This window comes from Salmo salar, chromosome ssa14 (genome assembly GCF_905237065.1).
Source record: "Salmo salar chromosome ssa14, Ssal_v3.1, whole genome shotgun sequence".
NCBI classification, from domain to species: Eukaryota; Metazoa; Chordata; class Actinopteri; order Salmoniformes; family Salmonidae; genus Salmo; species Salmo salar.
Window position 1 is genome coordinate 74,310,269 of NC_059455.1, and position 23,068 is coordinate 74,333,336.

At 42.6% G+C, this 23,068-nt stretch overlaps 1 protein-coding gene across 1 annotated transcript in view; it reads left to right on the top strand.

The window, feature by feature from the left end:
• Positions 1-1,200: 1,200 nt before the first annotated feature.
• LOC106570306 (retinoic acid receptor beta) overlaps positions 1,201-23,068 on the top strand; it is a 283,051-nt gene continuing 261,183 nt past the window's right edge. The window contains exon 1 of the mRNA XM_014142481.2: positions 1,201-1,303. The gene's annotated coding sequence lies outside the window, so the exon portion shown is untranslated. The remainder of the gene's footprint in view (positions 1,304-23,068) is intronic.

Below are 23,068 nucleotides of genomic sequence, written 5' to 3' on the forward strand. Positions count from 1 at the left end.
CTTTTTCTCCCGCTCTCCCTCCATCACTCTCTTTTCTCAGCCTGTCTGCAGAGGAGTAGAGAGACAATATCTCTGTGAATGCACACTCAGCCCCGGTGCTGCAGATAACATCATATTTTTCCACTGAATGAAGCTGGTTGGGGAGAGGGTGTGGGAGGAGAGAGAGGGGGAGAGGGGCAACATTAACAAGGCAATGGCACACACTCCAATCTTTCAACTGCACTATATAATAAACCATAAGCTCCTCTGGAGGGCGTGTGCCGTTGTTACTGAGCACAATTCCCAGGTTACTCCACTCTGCTGCAGGGTTTACCCAAACTGAGCATAATACATCTCAACTTGCTGCCCTGCTATGTAGTAGTTGAGAACAGTATACTTCCTAATTATCTTGGGAACAATGGCTTGTTGCCAGCAAGAAGTGTATTGGTTCTGTAATTGTGTCACTGACTTATAGCCTACTGGTTAGCCAGGGAGGGACAGAGTTTTAAATATTTGAGCATTTGATCATTATTTAATCTTCTAACATTTGCATGCTGAGAGGAATGAAATCAGTCTGGGCATCTCAAAATGGCAGTCTTGGCAGAAAGATGAAAGGTTTTTCGTTTCTAAAAAAGTTGGATAATGACTCCTTTGACTTGATATTGTGTTGGCTAGGCTATCTGTCAAAGGTGTTTAGAACATGTTTGACATACATTCTTTGAAAATATTGTTCTAAAATGGTTATTCGGCTGTCCTCATAAGACAGGTGGAACCATTTCATGTTCTAGATAGAACCTTTTTTCTATGTAGGCTAACTGCCATTTCATACAGTATGAAGATTTTCAATAGCCTAACCAATTTTTTCATTGATGCGTTACATCATTTTACAGCGTTTGACTTGCAAGGCATCGGGCAGAGGCGAGGAGCCGGCGAACTACAGTCATCTACACAAACACCTGCGCCTCCTAAATATTTATGTCTTAACCGTGTCAACGGAACACGCGCTTTAATCATCAACTGTCTGTCACTCGCAGGCTGACTCGAGACAACCTTGTGCACCTGCCCATGTTTTTCTCTGACTCTTAGTGTTGTCTCGCGCTCAGTATCAGCCACAACCCGCGCGAGAGTCGATAGGTCCGTAGGCGCCAGAAATCATAGGCACGAGACACCTAGCGCTCTAGACTCTAGCTGAAACGCGGGAAGGGTCCTGGTGTCAGGCAAAGGTGAGCAAGCCCGGAGGTCAACAACTCCAACTGACAAAAAAACAGTATATTAACCGGAGAATAAACAATACGAGGATGACCGCTGTGGCGGAGGGCTGCGGGTAAGTTATTTAAAACGATGTCAACATACCTTAATGTGCCTGTCACCGTTCTATAGGCTACTGTATATTTCTACCATATATTGCCTTTGTGGACATAGGCCTATTGGTTGCATAGGCTATACCACAGCAAAATGTATTTCGCTGGAAATGAAACAATTCTCTGAACTTATTTACTGAGGTCATACGGTTTAACAGCGTGAAGATGATGAAGATGTCTACAGTAAATATGCCCGTCGTGGAGATGTGTTGGTGGGTGCTCAGCCTGTCCAGTCCGTCCACACACGGCGAAGGAGAATGTAAACTGAAGTAGGTAACAGTATGCACTCGTGGGAAGGCTTTCTTTGATACACGTGATGATGTCTGACTTCGATAGTTGCTGAGTCTGGAATAAGCGAATATCTTAGATCTATCTAAGATTAATAAATAGCAAATAGCCTATGCCTGGCTTCAGTCGGATTAGGCTAGCCTCACATTTCTGTTGATATTGACAGCTCATGCAGTTGCTTAGTGTTGTCTGCAGTATGGACATTTTGATATAGTTTGTTTTGATGATGATGATGTGTCTTTCAGTTCCTCAGCAGTGGCCAATTGTATACAGTGATAAGTGAAAGAGTAATGGTAGTAATACCATGTAATAACATCGAATGCCTGGCTGACAGATTTACTGCCTTGCCTTTTTATATGATTCCTGAGCTTTGGAAATCTCTATTGCAGGTAAGCAGGCCAAGTGCTTCACATAGGGCTCATTTTGATCTGAGGAGATTGTTAGATGTTTATGCTGCACCCATATTAAGTAACAAGACATGGATACATGGATGTTAGACAGATGAAAGATTAGCATTTATCCATGTGTTTATAATCATTGTGCATACTTTGCCTGTATAGAGGGCGCAACAGTGTTAGGAACACAGAAATAGAAGAAATGTGCTGCATAATCAAAACAAAACGTGAGATCTCTGAACTGACACAATTGGGAAAGATGTAAAGGCATCTTTGCAATTCAAGCACCCCCTCTCTCTCTCCTCCCCTCTCTATCTCTCTCCCTCTCTCTCCCTCTCTCTCTAGCTCTCTCTCTTTCCCCCACCTTCCCTCTCATACCCTGCTTGCCTGCTGGGAAACAACTTCATTTGAGGCAGCAGTACCTGTTTCAGCCAACCAGGCAGTCTCTTCCCTCCCTACTTTCTTCCTCTCGTCCTCCTGCAGGCTAGGCATGGCTTGGCTCTAGCTGCTCTTCTTTTCCAAGCTAATTTCCAATGCCTTTCATGCCTGATGCTGAAACCCTTTGATGTTTCTTCTACTGAAGCAACTGCACTGCACATGCTCTGCACTATGTTAATGCTCTCTGATTGACTTAGGAATCTGCTAATTAACACGCTACAACATTAGGATATCTTTCTCAATTGCAGTGTTCTCATAGCATTGTGTTCTGTGGAGTACAACAGAACAAAGGTTCAGAACTTTGGGCTTAAAGAATTATGTGAAATCCCATTCTAGGAGCTCCATGTTGGAATTCTTATAAGAATTCATGATGTGTGGTATCATCCAAATTAGTTCTGTGAGTGAAGCAGCTTGCAAACCTTGGCTGGTTGGTAATGAAGATGTTGTATATTGGGGATAATGATTAAGACTTGAGCCATGCAATATTAGTGAGATGAAGAAATATATCAATGGAGTAAACCTTGGAGATGCAATAGCCTGGAGTCCTCCCTTACATTAATAATGTTGTTAATGGTATCAGCAATACAATGATTGCCGGCTTTTTTTACTCAGTACTTTGACGTGTAGCCTTGTGCCTAAATCAAAGCTATGTAATATGCACATACATCTTCATTATTTACATTATTCAAATAAATTAACATTGCATTTTAAACATTTGCAGTGGGTGCATTTTTCTGACATTGAGTATATAAAAACATTTAAGGGAAGAAAAATGTCAAATGTATAGATTCTTAATTTCAGTATCTACTCCATATCCTCAATGTATCTCAAATATATGAATAATAAGATATATTGGTTATACTCTACTACAATATGCATGTGATTACAAGGACCAGTCGGAAGGTGGCAAAGTGCTCTCAGGGATAAAAGCTGAACAATCAAATTATTGTTTTTCTTCATGACACTTTGTTAAAGGCACATTTCACGTTTCGCTGCTGCTATCTATCTATCTATCTATCTATCTATCTATCTATCTATCTATCTATCTATCTATCTATCTATCTATCTATCTATCTATCTATCTATCTATCTATCTATCTATCTATCTATCTATCTATCTATCTATCTATCTATCTATCTATCTATCTATCTATCCCCTCTCGTTCTCTCTCCCCTCTCTTTCTCTCTCTTCATCTCTTGGTCTCTCTCTTTCTCTCTCCCCTATCTCGCTTTATCTCTCTCTATCTCCCCTTTCTCTCTCCTGACATTTTCATTTTGTTCTGCTGCTTATGCATTGCCTCTCCTTCGGAGACCTTGTGGTGTCTCTCTCTGTTGTCTCTTTATGTTAACGTCCATACATACAGTTGAAGTCGGAAGTTTACATACATCTTAGCCAAATACAGTTAAACTCAGTTTTTCACAATTCCTGACATTTAATCCTAGTAAAAATTCCCTGTTTTAGGTCAGTTAGGATCACCACTTTAAGAATGTGAAATGTCAGAATAATAGTAGAGAGAATGATTTATTTCAGCTTTTATTTCTTTCATCACATTCCCAATGGGTCAGAAGTTTACATACACTCAATAAGTATTTGTTAGCATTGCCTTTATATTGTTTAACTTGGGTCAAATGTTTTGGGTAGTATTCCACAAGGTTCCCACAATAAATTGGGTGAATTTTGGCCCATTCCTCCTGACAGAGCTGGTGTAACTGAGTCAGGTTTGTAGGCCTCCTTGCTCGCACACGCTTTTTTAGTTCTGCCCATAAATGTTCTATAGGATTGAGGTCAGGGCTTTGTGATGGCCACTCCAATACCTTGACTTTTTGTCCTTAAGCCATTTTGCCACAACTTTGTAAGTATGCTTGGGGTCCATTTGGAAGACCCATTTGTGACCAAGCTTTAACTTCCTGACTGATGTCTTGAGATGTTGCTTCAATATATCCACATAATTTTCCTTCCTTATAATGCCATCTTTTTTGTGAAGTGCACTAGTCCCTCCTGCAGCAAAGCACCCCCACAACATGATGCTGCCACCCCCGTGCTTCACGGTTGGGATGGTGTTCTTCGGCTTGCAAGCTCCCCCTTTTTCCTCCAAACATAACGATGGTCATTATGGCCAAACAGTTTTATTTTTGTTTCATCATACCAGAGGACATTTCTCCAAAAAGTACGATCTTTGTCCCCATGTGCAGTTGCAAACCGTCGTCTGTTTTTTTTTATGGCGGTTTTGGAGCAGTGGCTTCTTCCTTGCTGAGCGGCCTCGATATACGACTCGTTTTACTGTTGATGTAGATAATTTTGTACCTGTTTCCTCCAGCATCTTCACAAGGTCCTTTGCTGTTGTTCTGGGATTGATTTGAACTTTTCACACCAAAGTACGTTCATCTCTAGGAGACAGAACGTGTCTCCTTCCTGAGCGGTACAAAGTAGATGTCTTAACCGACTTGCCAAAACTACAGTTTGTTAACAAGAAATTTGTGGAGTGGTTGAAAAACGAGTTTTAATGACTCCAACCTAAGTGTATGTAAACTTCCGACTTCAACTGTATGCACATAACTTAGACCTCATAAGGAATTGATGTCTCGTCTCTCACACAACACAAACTAGCATTGTCAATGCAAGAGTTACAGCTTGAACATCAACTTTTCATGTCCTTAACTGTAATATGTGTTTGCAGATCCCATAAACATAATAAACACTGACACCCTGTTATAAATTATTGAAAAGAAAGCCATGTTCCACTAATGTAGCAGTAGCATTACAGAGAAAAATATGTTGTCGCATGTAGCAGTGAGTTGATGAGATCAATACATGATTCACTAAAGTCTCTCCCTGCGCCGTGAGAGTTGTAGTGTATTGTGACATCCTGATGCTCTGCTGTCACTTTGATATTAGCCCCCTGTCTGTCTGTACAGACCCACCTTGGCTCACTGGAACTCTCCCGGGACCTGTACCAGAGCTAATGCCTGCCTTGCTCCCTGCTCGGGGACCTACACTACTGTCCTGGTCTGGATGTGGGGGGTGGGGGGGTTGAAGAAACATCTGTTTCAAGTTACACATGGTATACACCGTCCAATGAAATGCTTACTTGCTGGCTCTTTCTAAAAAATGCAGCAACAATAAGAAACAATAAAATATAAAAATGTGAACATAAAGTAAATGGCTCAGTAGAATATAATACATTTCTTAGTATAAGTATAATACAGGAAGGCACAATTTATTGTCCAAATTTTACATGTGTTTTGGGGAAGGGGGGATTGGGGGGCAAGTGTTTAAATTGTGCAGTATATAGCAATAATAATAAGAGTCTGGTAGCAGCACTTGTGATGTGTGTGTGTGTAGCATGAATGTATATGTGTGTGTGTGTGTGTGTGTGTGTGGATGTGTGAATGTCGGGGTGGGTGTGTGCATGAGTGAGGGCCTGTGTGCTAAAGTGCTGAGAATCAGAGCAGGTGGTCAGTCCAGTTCAAGTGTTCAGCAGTCTGATGGCTTGTAGATAGAAATTGTCTCTGAGCCTGTTGTTATCAGACCTCATACTCCGATACCGTCTGCCCAACGGTAAGGGAGTGAACAGTTCGTGGCTGGGGTGTGTGGGGTCCTTGATGATGCTGTGTGCCTTCCTCAGGCTCGTTTCCAGTAGATGTCCTGAATGGATGGAAGCACGGTCCCAGTGATGTAGGGCGCCGTCTTCACCACCTGCTGGAGGGTCTTGCGATTGTGGATGGAGTATTTCCCGTACCAGGCCGTGATGCAAACGTTCAGGATGCTCTCCATGGTGCAGCGGTAGAATCTGGAGAGGACTGTTGGTGGCATACCAAATTTCTTCAGCCGCCTTAGGAAGTAGAGATGCTGTTGCACCCCCTTGGACAAGTGTGGTAGTGTTGCTGCTCCATGTCAAGTCCTCGGGGATGTGGACACCGAGGAACTTCAACCTGCTGACTCTCTCTACTGCAGTCCCGTTGATGTGGATCGGGGCATGTTCCTTCTGTTTCTTGAAGTCAACAATCAACTCCTTTGTTTTGCTGTCATTGAGGGAGAGGCTGTTGTCCTGGCACCACAATGCCAGTTCACTTACCTCCTCCCTATAGGCTGACTGGTTATTAAGCCTACAACCGTGGTGTTGTCTGCACACTTGGTGATGGAGTTGGTGTCGTGCAAAGCCACACAGTCGTGGATGAACAGGGAGTACAGCAGAGGGCTGTGGACACACCCCTGGGGGGCCTCTGTGTTAAGTGTTAGTGTGGAGGAGGTGTTGTTGCCAATCCTCAAAGCCTGTGGTCTGCCCGTTAGGAAGGCCAGGATGCAGTTGCAGAGTTTGGTGTCCAGACCCAGGGCTCTGAGCTTGGTGTTGAGCTTGGAGGGAACAATAGTGTTGAATTCTGAACTGTAGTCAATGAACAGCACTCTCACATAGGTGTTGCTCTTGTCCAGATGTGATTCGGCTGGGTGAATAGAAATGGCATCTTCCGTAGATCTGTTGGTGCGGTAGGCAAATTGGAATGGGTCCAGTGTGCCTGGCATGCTGGCCTGGATGTGGGCCATGACCAGCCTCTCGAAGCACATCATTATGACTGATAATTATGAGTGCGGCGAGGCGATATTAATTTGGGCATGTCACCTTTTTTTCTTGGTCACTGGGACAATGGTGGTCTCTTTGAAGCAAGTGTGGACTACAGCATGCGACAGGGATAGGTTGAAGATGTCAGAGAAGATGCCCGCCAGCTGGTCAGCACGCACTCTGAGGACACGGCCAGGGATGCCATCTGGGCCGGCGGCTTTATACTCACAAAGAGAGGGAGAGGAGAGGGGAGGAGGGGAGAGGAGAGGAGGGGAGAAAGAAGAGGGGAGAGAGAGGAGGGGGAGCAGAGGAGTGGGGATGAGGGGAGAGGATAGTAGAGGAGAGCTGGGGAGATGTCAGACAATGAGATGTCAAACATCAAAATGTTTGAATTTAGATCTGTGACGGCTTCATCTCCGAACCTATTTCTGTCAGCAGAAGGGAAGGCACAGACAAAAGCAATTTTATATATCTTATTCTGTATCATAGTTTCCTAAGTTAAACCCTTGCTACTTACTGTATCATGTAACATAATAAATTCACAAGGGGAAGCATGGCTAAATGTTATGTAACTAAACATACTGTATATAGAACATCTATAGATTTGACTCTCCCAAAATATATTTCATATGCTAATTAATCATCCTAATTAGGTATTTTATATCTTTTGAAATTTATTTTACCTTTGTTTAGGCAAGATGAGAACAAGTTCTCATTTACAACTGCGACCTGGCCAAGATAAAGCAAAGCAGTTCGACACATACAACAACACAGAGTTACACATGGAGTAAAACAAACCTACAGTCAATAATACAGTACAAAAACAAGTCTATATACAATGTGAGCAAATGAGGTGAGATAAGGGAGGTAAAGGCAATAAAAAGGCCACGGTGGCGAAGTAAATACAATATAGCAATTAAAAACACTGGAGTTGTAGATTTGCAATAGGTGAATGTGCAAAGTAGAAAGTAGAAATACTGTGGTGCAAGGGAGCAAAATAAATAAATACAGTAGGGGATGAGGTAATTGTTTGGGCTATAGATGGGCTATGTACAGGTGCAGTGATATGTGAGGGTGTGATTTGGGTGGGCATTCGTGATTTGTAGTTCTTTGTTCTATTCTATGTTTTCTATTTCTAAGTTGTCAGGTTCTAGTTTGGTATTTCTATGTTGGGTTTTGTTTGGGATGATCTCCAATTAGTGGCAGCTGGTCCTCGTTATCTCTAATTGGAGATCATACTTAAGTAGGTTTTTTCCCCACCTGGGTTTGTGGGAGATTATCTTTGAGTCAGTGTATGTTTCACCTCTGCGTCATGGTTTGTTGTTTTTGTCATTCAGTTTATTTATATGTATTGCATAGTTTCACAGTGTAAATAAAATGTGGAACGACACACACGCTGCACTTTGGTCCGCTCCTCCTTTCGACAACCGTGACAGTAGTATATGGGGCTTTGGTGACAAAACGGATGGCACTGTTATAGACTGCATCCAATTTGTTGAGTAGGGTGTTGGAGGCTATTTTGTAAATGACATCACCGAAGTCGAGGATCAGTAGGATGGTCAGTTTTACAAGGGTATGTTTGGCAGCATGAGTGAAGGATGCTTTGTTGCGAAATAGGAAGCCAATTCTAGATTTAACTTTGGATTGGAGATGTTTGATGTGAGTCTGGATGGAGAGTTTACAGTCTAACCAGACACCTAGGTATTTGTAGTTGTCCACATATTCTAAGTCAGAACCGTCCAGAGTAGTGATGCTGGGCGGGCGGGCAGGTGTAGGCAGCGATCGGTTGAAGAGCATGCCTTTTGTTTTACTTGTATTTAAGAGCAGTTGGAGGCTACGGAAGGAGAGTTGTATGGCATTGAAGCTCGTCTGGAGGTTAGTTAACACAGTGTCCAAAGAAGGGCCAGAAGTATACAGAATGGTGTCATCTGCGTAGAGGTGGATCAGAGACTCACCAGCAGCAAGAGCGACATCATTGATGTATACAGAGAAAAGAGTTGGCCCAAGAATTGAACCCTGTGGCACCCCCATAGAGACTGCCAGAGGCCCAGACAACAGGCCCTCCGATTTGACACACTGAACTCTATCGGAAAAGTAGTTGATGAACCAGGCGAGACAATAATTTGAGAAACCGAGGCTGTTGAGTCTGCAGATGAGGATGTGGTGATTGACAGAGTCGAAAGCCTTGGCCAGGTCAATGAATACGGCTGCACAGTATTGTTTCTTATCGATGGCGGTTAAGATATCGTTTAGGACCTTGAGCGTGGCTGAGGTGCACCCATGACCAGCTCTGAAACCAGATTGCATAGTGGAGAAGGTATGGTGGGATTCGAAATGGTCGGTAATCTGTTTGTTAACTTGGCTTTCGAAGAAAGGCAGGGTAGGATAGATATAGGTCTGTAGCAGTTTGGGTCAAGAGTGTCCCCCCCTTTGAAGAGGGGGATGACCGCAGCTGCTTTCCAATCTTTGGGAATCTCAGACGACACGAAAGAGAGGTTGAACAGGCTAGTAATAGGGGTTGCAACAATTTTGGCAGATAATTTTAGAAAGAAAGGGTCCAGATTGTCTAGCCCGGCTGATTTGTAGGGGTCCAGATTTTGCAGCTCTTTCAGAACATCAGCTGACTGGATTTGGGAGAAGGAGAAATGGGGAAGGCTTGGGCGAGTTGCCGCAATATTGTATTGTCTTATCCCTCATAGCATACGGCAAATCACAGTATAATGAAATCATTTCGAGAAGGGAAAACAGACGTAAATGAGTGAGACAAACCATGTAATATCGATAGTCAAAGAGAGAAAGAGAGAGGGAAAGAGAGAAGATGAGAAAGAGAGGAGAGCAGATTAGATAGAAGGCTTTGATGCCAGTCCCGGCTCTGGGAATCCTCCTGTGCCTTGAGGGGAAAACTCCCCTCCTCCTCTCCTCCCCACACCCCTCACACAGCATCAATAATGAATGGAAGATATCTTGTTCAGTGCAAGGCAGAACTGAGCTGGCATACTGATTTCTTTCTTTAATGTTGTCAGTGAGTGAACATTATGTAAAAATTGAATCATGGTCTGTGTTTGCTTTGCTTCATTAAATATATGGCTTGTTGGTTCGTGAGTGTTGTCAGTTTATGAAAATAGAAGAGTGTGTTAAACACAAATAATGCACCTTCTGGCCTTTTTTTTTCTCCACATTTTTTTCTCAGATGTTTTATTTTAATTTTATATTTCATTTAAATAGATAAGTAAATTAAGAACAAATTCTTATTTACAATGATGGCCTTCCAAGAGGCAAAAGGCCTCCTGTGGGGATGGGGGTTGTGATTAAAAATACAAATGTAGGACAAAACACACATCACGACAAGAGAGACACCACACGACCTAAGACAGCGACACAGCATGGCAGCAACACATGACAACACAGCATGGTAGCAACACAACATGACAACAACACGGTAGCAACACAACATGGTAGCAGCACAAACATGGTACAAACATTGTTAGGCACAGACAACAGCACAAAGGGCAAAAAAGTAGAGACAACAATACATATCGCGAAGCAGCCACAAGCTTCAGTAAGAGTGTCCATGATTGAGTTTTTGAATGTAGAGATGGAGATAAGACTGTTCAGTTTGAGTGTTTTTTGCAGCTCTTTCCATTAGCTAGCTGCAGTGAACTGAAAGAGGAGCGACTCAGGGATGTGTGTGTTTGGGGAGCTTTAACAGAATGTGACTGTCAGAAGGGGTGCTGAATGTGGAGGATGAGGGTTGCAGTATGTATCTCAAATAGTACCTGTATGAGGTGATTACCTCAAGCTCTAAACCCTCAGAGGTAGTAATCAAACCACATGATCTTTGTTTTGGAGGTGTTCAGAACAAGGTTAAGGGCAGAGAAAGCTTGTTGAACACTAAGAAAGCTTTGTTGTAGAGCGTTTAACGAGAGTCTTGTCTTTAAAATGGTGTAAAATAGTCATATGTTTGAAAAATTGAAGTTTTTGCATTTTTGAGGAATTTGAATAACGTGCCACGGGATTACACTGGCTGTTGAGTAGGTGGGATGCTTGCCCATAGAGGTTAACACAGACTCTGGGGAGGAGCTAGCTGAGTATAGGACTGTATCATCTGCATATAAATGGTTGCCAGAGCTTCCAATTGCCTGAGCTATATTGAGAATAGAGTGCTTGTATTGCAGCAGTATCTTTACTAGGGTGTTAACTGTGTTTCAATTACATAATAATTATATTGTAATTACATAGTTATTACTATAGTCCTTGCTGTGAAATGTACTTTTTTCAAGTGTTCTGTTTCCTATTGTGACCTGAAGGTCATTCAGCGTTGACTTCCAAATTATTACAATGAAGTTAATTTGAAGTGCTTATTGATGTCACAAAACCTCAGTTCAGAGTGTAGTCTACACTAGGCCATAATTAATCAAACATGTGAAGCATGTTTCTCACCTCTTTGCAAAACCATCTATTAAATGCTGATGACACATTTCTCTGAGTCTGAGGGGAGACGAGAAGCCAACGTTAATTCAGTGCGATGGTTATGTTAGACGTGGATCGATCACTGCCTCGTTCATGTTCCGCTACTGAGCTACACTCCCCCTCCTCCTGCATTATATCTATTTTAACAGAGAGAAGAGAGACAGAGGATGGGGGAAGGAGAGAGAAAGAGAGAGCGACAGAGAGAGAGAGGAGAGGAGGTGTGGTGGGATTTCTCCTCTCAGCAGATGTTATTTAAAGGGCATGTTATTCTGCTTTAAATACTGTGTTCATTAGCAATGCAAATCACTTCCAATGCTCATCTGAATAATCCTCTCTGTTACCTAATGCTCTGGCATCTCTGCCACGTGCAACTGTGGTTTGGGTACGGGCACACGACTCGTACTATAGCGAGAGAGCGCTCGCTCCCTTCTTTTGCTCCCTTTACTTGTTCCCATCTCTCGCTCTTATCTCTCTCTGCCTCTTTGGTTCCAGGTAGGTTCCAGGTAGGGGTTTCCTACAGTATGGGGACAGCCAAAGAACCACTTTAGGTTGGAGTCATGTCTGTCCTGTTCAACATCATTAAAGTTAATTCGCCTTGCATGCACACGGCGTTCATTAACAAGGTACTTCATTTGGTTTATCTGTCGGCCCCAGCCTCGAACTCAGGCCCTATGTGTAGCTAACTGACCCTCTCTGCCCATTCATTTCCATTTACCCGTTGTTGTTGTCTTAGCTGTTTACCTGTTGTTGTCTTACCCCTTGTTGTCTTAGCTCTCCCAATCAACACCTGTGATTGCTTTATGCCTCTCTCTAATGTCAATATGCCTTGTATACTGTTGTTTAGGGACCTCTCTTTGTTTTATTTTACTGCGAAGCCCCCCCTAGTCCCGCTCAACATGCCTTAGATGGCTCCTTTGTCACACCCCCCACAAATGCGGAGATTCTCACCTAGCTTAACTGGTACCTCCAGAGATGCAACCTCTCTCATTGTCACTCAATGCCTAGGTTTACCTCCACTGTACTTGCACCCTGACATACCCTTGTCTGTACATTATGCCCTGAATCTATCCTACCACGACCAGAAATCTGCTCCTTTTATTCTCTGTTCCCAACGCACTAGACGACCAGTTCTTATAGCCTTTAGCCGAAACCCTCATCCTACTCCTCCTCTGTTCCTCTGGTGATGTAGAGGTTAACCCAGGCCCTGTGTGTTCCCAGGCGCTCTCATTTGTTGACTTCTGTAACCGTAAAAGCCTTGGGTTCATGCATGTTAACATCAGAAGCCTCCTCCCTAAGTTTGCTTTATTCCCTGCTTTAGCACACTCTGCCAACCCTTATGTCCTAGATGTGTCTGAATCCTGGCTTAGGAAGGCCACCAAAAATTTTGAAATTTCCATCCCCAACTACAACGTTTTCCGTTAAAATAAAACTGCTAAAGGGGGCGGAGTTGCAATCTACGCCTGGTTGTCCTTTAAAAGTGCTTTCCTCACCATCTTAAATAAGCATGCACCTTTCAATAAAAAAAAAAGAAGAACAGATATAGCCCTTGGTTCACTCCAGATTTGACTGCCATTGACCAGCACAAAAACATCCTGTGGCATACTGCACTAGCATCGAATAGTCCCCGCGATATGCAACTTTTCAGGGAAGTCAGGAACCAATATACACAGTCAGTTAGGAAAGCAAAGGCTAGCTTTTTCAAACAGAAATTTGCATCCTGCAGCACTAATTCCAAAAAGTTTTGGGACACTGTAAAGTCCATGGAGAATAAGAGCACCTCCTCCCAGCTGCCCACTGCACTGAGGCTAGGAAACATTGTCACCCCCGATAAATCCACAATAATCGAGTATTTCAATAAGCATTTCTCTACGGCTGTCCATGCTTTCCACCTGGCTACCCCAACCTCGGCCAACAGCTCTGCTGTCACGATAGTTGAAGCCGTGTTGAATGGACCAAACTGCAGACGGAATGTGGATACTCATCTTTTTAATATAAGAGCAAGGCATCCACAGGAAAAACAATAATTACTAACGACAGGCTAACAGGCTACGTACAAACAAAAGACTAGCAGTGTTAGCACAACCACCCACAAACCCAAGTGACAAACATACTCCTAAATATATGACTCCCAATCAGGAACAACGATCCCCAGCTGTTCCTGATCAGGAGTCACAAGACCAACACAGAAACAGACATACTAGACAACACATACAGACTTCTTCGGCCACGTCCTGACCAAAATACTACACCACTACTCCCTCTGCTGGTCAGGACGTGACATCTGCACCCCCCGCAGCAACTGGCCCAAGCCCTCCCCGCTTCTCCTTCACCCAAATCCAGACAGCTGATGTTCTGAAAGAGCGGCAAAATCTGGATCACTACAAATCAGCTGGGCTAGACAATCTGGACCCTCTCTTCCTAAAATTATCCGCCGCCATTGTTGCAACCCATATTACTAGTCTGTTGAACCTCTCTTTCGTATCGTTTCAGATTCCTAAAGATTGGAAAACGGCCTCGGTCATCCCCCTCTTCAAAGGGGGTGACACTCTAGACCCAAACTGTTACAGACCTATATCCATCCTGCCCTGCCTTTCTAAAGTCTTCGAAAGCCAAGTTAACCTCTTACATCTAGACGTTCCGCTAGCGGAACACCTGCTCCAATATCCAATGATAGGCGTGGCGCGAATTACAAATTCCTCAAAAATACAAAAACTTCAATTTTTCAAACATATGACTATTTCACATCATTTTAAAGACAAGACTCTCCTTTATCTAACCACACTGTCCGATTTCAAAAAGGCTTTACAGCGAAAGCAAAACATTAGATTATGTCAGCAGAGTACCCAGCCAGAAATAATCAGACACCCATTTTTCAAGCTAGCATATAATGTCACAAAAACCCAGAAGACAGCTAAATGCAGCACTAACCTTTGATGATCTTCATCAGATGACACACCTAGGACATTATGTTATACAATACATGCATGTTTTGTTCAATCAAGTTCATATTTATATCAAAAAACAGCTTTTTACATTAGCATGTGACGTTCAGAACTAGCATACCCCCCGCAAACTTCCGGGGAATTTGCTAACATTTTACTAAATTACTCACGATAAACGTTCACAAAAAGCATAACAATTATTTTAAGAATTATAGATACAGAACTCCTCTATGCACTCGATATGTCCGATTTTAAAATAGCTTTTTGGTGAAAGCATATTTTGCAATATTCTAAGTACATAGCCCAGCCATCACGGGCTAGCTATTTAGACACCCGGCAAGTTTAGCCTTCACCAAAATCAGATTTACTATAACAAAAATGTTATTACCTTTGTTGTCTTCGTCAGAATGCACTCCCAGGACTGCTACTTCAATAACAAATGTTGGTTTGGTCCCAAATAATCCATCGTTATATCCGAATAGCGGCGTTTTGTTTGTGCGTTCCAGAAACTATCCGAAATGGTAAATCAGGGTCGGGCGCATGGCGCAATTCGTGACAAAAAAATTCTAAATATTCCATTACCGTACTTCGAAGCATGTCAACCGCTGTTTAAAATCAATTTTTATGCAATTTATCTCGTAAAAAAGCGATAATATTCCGACCGGGAATCTCCTTTTCGGCAAACAGAGGAAAAATCACAAAGACGGGGGCGGCCAGGGCACGCGCCTAAGCCCACAGTCCCTTGATCGGCCACTTGAGAAAGGCGATAATGTGTTTCAGCCTGGGGCTGGGATGATGACATTCTGTTTTTTCCCGGGCTCTGAGAGCCTATGGAAGACGTAGGAAGTGTCACGTTAGAGCAGAGATCCTTTGTAATTGAATGAGATGGCAAAGAAGTTCAAGAAATGGTCAACCAGGCCACTTCCTGTAAAGGAATCTCTCAGGTTTTGACCTGCCATTTGAGTTCTGTTATACTCACAGACACCATTCAAACAGTTTTAGAAACTTTGGAGTGTTTTCTATCCAAAGCCAATAATTATATGCATATTCTAGTTACTGGGCAGGAGTAGTAACCAGATTAAATCGGGTACGTTTTTTATCCAGCCGTGAAAATACTGCCCCCTAGCCATAACAGGTTAACAAACAGAGCACCGACCATTTCGAATCCCACCGTACCTTCTCCTCTATGCAATCCTGTTTCCGAGCTGGTCATGGGTGCACCTCAGCCACGCTCAAGGTCCTAAACGATATCATAACCACCATCGATAAAAGACAGTACTGTGCAGCCGTCTTCATCGACCTGGTCAAGGCTTTCGACTCTGTCAATCACCGTATTCTTATCGGCAGACTCAACAGCCTCGGTTTCTCTAATGACTGCCTCGCCTGGTTCACTAACTACTTTGCAGATAGAGTACAGTGTGTCAAATCGGAGGGCCTGTTGTCCGGACCTCTGGCAGTCTCTATGGGGGTGCCACAGGGTTCAATTCTCGTGCCGACTCTTTTCTCTGTATATATCAATGATGTCGCTCTTGCTGCAGGTGATTCTTTGATCCACCTCACCTCTACGCAGACGACACCATTTAGTATACATCTGGCCCTTCTTTGGACACTGTGTTAACAAACCTCCAAACGAGCTTCAATGCCATACAACACTCCTTCCGTGGCCTCCAACTGCTCTTAAATGCTAGTAAAACAAAATGCATGCTCTTCAACCGATCGCTGCCTGCACCCAGCCTCCCGACTAGCATCACTACTCTGGACGGTTCTGACTTAGAATATGTGGACAACTATAAATACCTAGGTGTCTGGCTAGACTGTAAACTCTCCTTCCAGACTCATATTAAGCATCTCCAATCCAAATTTAAATCTAGAATCGGCTTCCTATTTCGCAACAAAGCCTCCTTCACTCATGCTGCCAAACATACCCTCGTAAAACTGACTATCCTACCGATCTTTGACTTCGGTGATGTCATTTACAAAATAGCCTCCAACACTCTACTCAGCAAATTGGATGCAGTCTATCACAGTGCCATCCGTTTTGTCACCAAAGCCCCATATACCACCCACCACTGCGACCTGTATGCTCTCGTTGGCTGGTCCTTGCTACATATTCGTCGCCAAACCCACTGGCTCCAGGTCATCTATAAGTATTTGTTTTGTAAAGCTCCGCCTTATCTCAGCTCACTGGTCACCATAGCAACACCCACCTGTAGCATGCGCTCCAGCAGGTGTATTTCACTGGTCATCCCCAAAGCCAACACCTCCTTTGGTCGCCTTCCCTTCCAGTTCTCTGCTGCCAATGACTGGAACGAATTGCAAAAATCACTGATTTTGGAGACTTATATCTCCCTCACTAACTTTAAGCGTCAGCTGTCAGAGCAGCTAACCGATCGCTGCAGCTGTACACAGCCCATCTGTAAATAGCCCATCCAATTACCTACCTCATCCCCATATTTGTTTTTGTTTTTCTGCTCTTGCACACCAGTATTTCTACTTGCACATCCTCATCTGCACATCTATCACTCCAGTGTTAATTGCTAAATTGTAATTACTTCGCCACTATGGCCTATTTATTGCCTTACCTCCTTCCTTCATTTGCACACACTGTATACAGATTTTTCTATTGTGTTATTGACTGTATGTTTCTTTATCCCATGTGTAACTCTGTTGTTGTTTTTGTCGCACTGCTTTGCTTTATCTTGGCCAGGTCGTAGTTTATTTAACTGGCCTACCTGGTTAAATAAAGGTGAAATAAAAAAAATACACTGATTTCGCTACGTTTCACCATTGTTGTGAGCACAGCATTCTGTCTGGTTCAATCGGTTCATGGGACTGCAGCTGCAAATACAAGCGTGCTCCTTGATGTAGTAACAACTGAATCCACAAATCCAGATTCTAATCCCCCTCGCCTAAGGCCATGCATGGAAGGCTGAGAACCATCAATGGACGTACACTGTAGTTTACTTTTCCTGTTGTGTAAATGTTTTGATGAGAGTAACGTGAGTTTTATATAATCAAAGTTTACTCTCAGCAGCAACCAATAGTATGTGAGTATTTAGTTTTGTAACCATGAATCATATACTGTATTTACAACAGTGCACATGGGCTATATGAGTCATGCATTCAGTCGCCTATATATGTCAGTGGTTTATTTGACACCAAGGATTTACATGTAACACCTTTCACACAGAGGATGTGTGTGTGAATTTGTCTGTGTGTGTGTTGTGTAAAGGGCAGATTTTCTGTCGTAAAATGCATGCTTAGAGTATTTGAGAATATACACTGTGTAGGTCTATGTACAGTATATAGATGTAATTTTGCAATCCTTTTCGGATTGGTCACCCTCTTATCTTCCTTCTCTCTTCCCCCTGCCATCCTCTTCTTTTCCTTCTCTCTTCCCCCTGCCATCCTCCTCTCTTCCTTCTCTTTTCCCCCTGCCATCCTCTTCTTTTCCTTCTCTCTTCCCCCTGCCATCCTCCTCTCTTCCTTCTCTTTTCCTCCTGCCATCCTCCTCTCTTCCTTCTCTCTTCCTCCTGCCATCCTCTGCTCTTCCTCCTGTTATTCTCCTCTCTTGGTGTGTAGGAGATTTGAATTCAGAATTAGGCTAGTCTGATGTTGCTGCTGGTGAGACATTCAGAGCAGCGGTGCAATGCAGTACTTTAGTTTGGAGACTTGCAAACTGAAGACCACAGCAAGAAATGACTACCACAAACGTCTCTCTCTCCTACTCCCTCTCTCTCTCTCTCTCTCTCTCTCTCTCTCTCATCGACTCTGATGAGTTAATTCTCTCTCATATGGGGGGTTCTCTAGAGGTAATTGCAGACCCGGGTCAAACACCCTCCCCTACACACGCACACACACACACACACACACACACACACACACACACACACACACACACACACACACACACACACACACACACACACACACACACACCACGACACGACACGACTCATGTTTCCTTTATTATCCATTATGTAGGCGGCCAGCCTTAATGAACCGAACTGAATAAATCTCATTAACAACTGATGAACACACTCCAAAGATGTGATTCTCTCTTTTCTCTCTTTGTGGAATAGTTGTTTCTGTAGAGACCTAGGAGACGGCAGGTCTAAATTACGCTGTTCCGAGTTTTAACTTGTTATGGATAGGGGGCAGTATTTTCACAGCCGGATAAAAAACGTACCCGATTTAATCTGATTATTACTCCTGCCCAGAAACTAGAATATGCATATAATTATTAGCTTTGGATAGAAAACACTCCAAAGTTTCTAAAACTGTTTGAATGGTGTCTGTGAGTATAACAGAACTCATTTGGCAGGCCAAAACCTGAGAAGATTCCTTACAGGAAGTGCCCTCTCTGACCATTTCTTGGCCTTCTACACTCTCTTTATTGAAAACTGAGGATCTCTGCTGTAACGTGACACTTCCTACGGCTCCCATAGGCTCTCAGAAGGCGGCAGAATGTTGAATGATGACTTTGCAGGCCATGGCTGAAAAACAGTAGCGCATTTGGATAGTGGTCGATCTGAGAACAATGAGACTGGGGGCGCGTGCACGAGCCGACACCATGTTTTTATTTTTTCGTCTTTGAACGAAAACAGGGTTTCCCGGTCGGAATATTATCGCTTTTTTACGAGAAAAATCGCATAAAAATTGATTTTAAACAGCGTTTCACATGCTTCGAAGTACGGTAATGGAATATTTCGATTTTTTTTGTCACGAAACGCATCGGGCGCGTCACCCTTCGTCACCGTTCGGATAGTGTCTTGAATGCACAAACAAAACAGAGGATATTTGAACATAACTATGGATTATTTGGAACCAAACCAACATTTGTTATTGAAGTAGAAGTCCTGGGAGTGCATTCTGACGAAGAACAGCAAAGGTAATCCAATTTTTCTTATAGTAAATCTGAGTTTGGTGAGTGCCAAACTTGGTTGGTGTCAAAATTGCTAGCCCGTGATGGCGAGCTATCTACTCAGATTATTGCAAAATGTGCTTTTGCCGAAAAGCTATTTTAAAATCGGACATAGCGATTGCATAAAGGAGTTCTGTATCTATAATTCTTAAAATAATTGTTATGTTTTTTGTGAACGTTTATCGTGAGTAATTTAGTAAATTCACCGGAAGTTTGCGGTGGGTATGCTAGTTCTGAACGTCACATGCTAATGTAAAAAGCTGGCTTTTGATATAAATATGAACTTGATTGAACAAAACATGCATGTATTGTATAACATAATGTCCTAGGAGTGTCATCTGATGAAGATCATCAAAGGTTAGTGCTGCATTTAGCTGTGGTTTGGGTTCATGTGACATTATATGCTAGCTTGAAAAATGGGTGTCTGATTATTTCTGGCTGGGTACTCTGCTGACATAATCTAATGTTTTGCTTTCGTTGTAAAGCCTTTTTGAAATCGGACAGTGTGGTTAGATTAACGAGAGTCTTGTCTTTAAAATTGTGTAAAATAGTCATATGTTTGAGAAATTGAAGTAATAGCATTTCTAAGGTATTTGAATATCGCGCCACGGGATTCCACTGGCTGTTGAGTAGGTGGGACGAGTTCATCCCACATACCCTAGAGAGGTTAAAGAATTAGAGATAATCTACTACTTTATGCAACCACTTTGTCAGATTTCAATATAACTTTACGGAAAAAGCACATTGTTCAATATTCTGAGTACAGAACTTAGCCTTCAATGCTAAGCTATACAGTTCGCCTACAACCACTGCGTCGACAAATCTCTAAAAATATGTTCGAAATATTTACTTACCTTTGCTGATCTTCGGCGGAATGCACTCGGATGGGCACCCACTTCCACAAGAAATGTTCATTTGTTCTGCGTGTGTTTGTGTATGGGACGTGTACGTGTGTGTGTGTGCATATTGTATGTAGCTTGCAGTGTGTGTGTGTGTGTGTGTGTGTGTGTGTGTGTGTGTGTGTGTGTGTGTGTGTGTGTGTGTGTGTGTGTGTGTGTGTGTGTGTGTGTGTGTGTATGTACCAGTCAAAAGTTTGGACACACCTACTCATTCAAGGGTTTTTCTTTATTTTTACAATTTTCTACATTGTAGAATAATAGTGAAGACATCAAAACTATGAAATAACACATATGGAATAAAATCAAATCAAAGTTTAATTGTCACGTGCGCAGAATACAACAGGTGTAGACCTTACAGTGAAATGCTTACTTACAGGCTCTAACCAATAGTGCAAAAAAGGTATTAGGTGAACAATAGGTAGGTAAAGAAATAAAACAACAGTAAAAAGACAAGCTATATACAGGAAGACAGGCTATATACAGTAGACAGGCTATATATAGTAGCACAATTGGTTGGGCGCCCATAAAACTGCTGCCATTTCTTCCGGCGCCATTTTGTCAGGAAAGGAATCATGTAGTAACCAAAAAAGTGTTTAACAAATCGGAATATATTATATATTGGAGATTCTTCAGTGGCCACCCTTTGCCTTGATGACAGCTTTGCACACTCTTTGCATTCTCTCAACCAGCTTGATGAGGTAGTCACCTGGAATGCATTTCAATTAACAGGTGTGCCTTGTTAACCTGTTATGGCTAGGGGGCAGTATTTTCACAGCCGGATAAAAAACGTACCCGATTTAATCTGATTATTACTCCTGCCCAGAAACTAGAATATGCATATAATTATTAGCTTTGGATAGAAAACACTCCAAAGTTTCTAAAACTGTTTGAATGGTGTCTGTGAGTATAACAGAACTCATTTGGCACGCCAAAACCTGAGAAGATTCCATGCAGGAAGTGCCCTGTCTGACAATTTCTTGCCCTTCTTGATTATCTCTATCCATTACAGGGGATCTCTGCATTTACGTGACACTTCCTACGGCTCCCATGGGCTCTCAGAAGGCGGCAAAAATCTGAATCGTGGCTTTGCAGGCTCTGGCTGAAAAAAGTAGCGCTTTTGGGTAGTGGCTGGTTACAGTACTGTGAGACTCAGGCGCGTGCCCGAGTCGACCTCATGCTTTGTTTTCTTTCGTCTGTTTACCTAAACGCAGATTTCCGGTCGGAATATTATCGCTTTTTTACGAGAAAAATGGCATAAAAATTTATTTTAAACAGCGGTTGACATGCTTCAAAGTACGGTAATGGAATATTTAGAAATCTTTTGTCACGAAATGCGCCATGCTCGTGACCCTTATTTACACTTCGGATAGTGTCTTGAACGCACGAACAAAACGCCGCTATTTGGATATAACGATGGATTATTTTGGACCAAACCAACATTTGTTATTGAAGTAGCAGTCCTGGGAGTGCATTCTGACGAAGAACACCAAAGGTAATCAAACTTTTGTAATAGTAAATCGGAGTTTGGTCAGGGCTAAACTTGGTGGCTGTCTAAATAGCTAGCCGTGATGGCTGGGCTATCTACTCAGAATGTTGCAAAATGTGCTTTCACCGAAAAGCTATTTTAAAATCGGACACCTCGATTGCACAAAGGAGTTCGATCTATAATTTAAATAATTGTTTTTTGAAATGTTTATAAGTAAAAAGTTTTTGATATAAATATGAACTTTATTGAACAAAACATGCATGTATTGTATGACATAATGTCCTAGGTGTGTCATCTGATGAAGATCATCAAAGGTTAGTGCTGCATTTAGCTGTGGTTTTGTTTTTTGTGACATTATATGCTAGCTTGAAAAATGGGTGTCTGATTATTTCTGGCTGGGTACTCTGCTGACATAATCTAATGTTTTGCTTTCGCTGTAAAGCCTTTTTGAAATTGGACAGTGTGGTTAGATAAAGGAGAGTCTTGTCTTTAAAATGCTGTGAAATAGTCATATGTTTGAAAGATGGAAGTTTTTGTATTTTTGAGGAATTTGTAATTCGCGCCACGCCCATCATTGGATATTGGAGCAGGTGTTCCGCTAGCGGAACGTCTAGATGTAAGAGATTAAAAGCTAATTTGTGGAATTGTTTTCCTTCTTAATGCGTTTGAGCCAATCAGTTGTGTTGTGACGAGGTAGGGGTGTTATACAGAAGATAGCCTTATTTGGTAAAAGTCCATATTATGGCAAGAACAGCTCAAATAAGCAAAGAGAAACAACAGTCCATTATTATTTTAAGACATGAAGGTCAGTCAATGCAGAAAATGTCAAGAACTTAGAAAGTTTCTTCAAGTGCAGTCGCAAAAACCATCAAGTGCTATGATGAAACTGGCTCTCATGATGACTGCCACAGGAAAGAAAGACCCAGAGTTACCTCTGCTGCAGAGGATAAGTTCATTAGAGTTGACTTCACCTCAGGTTTCAGCCCAAATTAATGCTTCACAGAGTTCCAGTAACAGACACATCTCAACATCAACTGTTCAGAGGAGACTGCGTGAATCAGGCCTTTATGGTCAAATTGCTGCAAAGAAACCACTACTGAAGGACACCAATAAGAAGACGAGACTTACTTTGGGCCAAGAAACAAGCAATGGACATTAGACCGGTGGAAATCTGTCCTTTGGTCTGATGAGTCCAAATTTGAGATTTTTGGTTCCAACCGCAGCGTCTTTGTGAGACACAGAGCTGGTGAACGGATGATCTCTGCATGTGTGGTTCCCACCGTGAACCATGGAGGAGGAGGTATGATGGTGTGGGGTACTTTGCTGG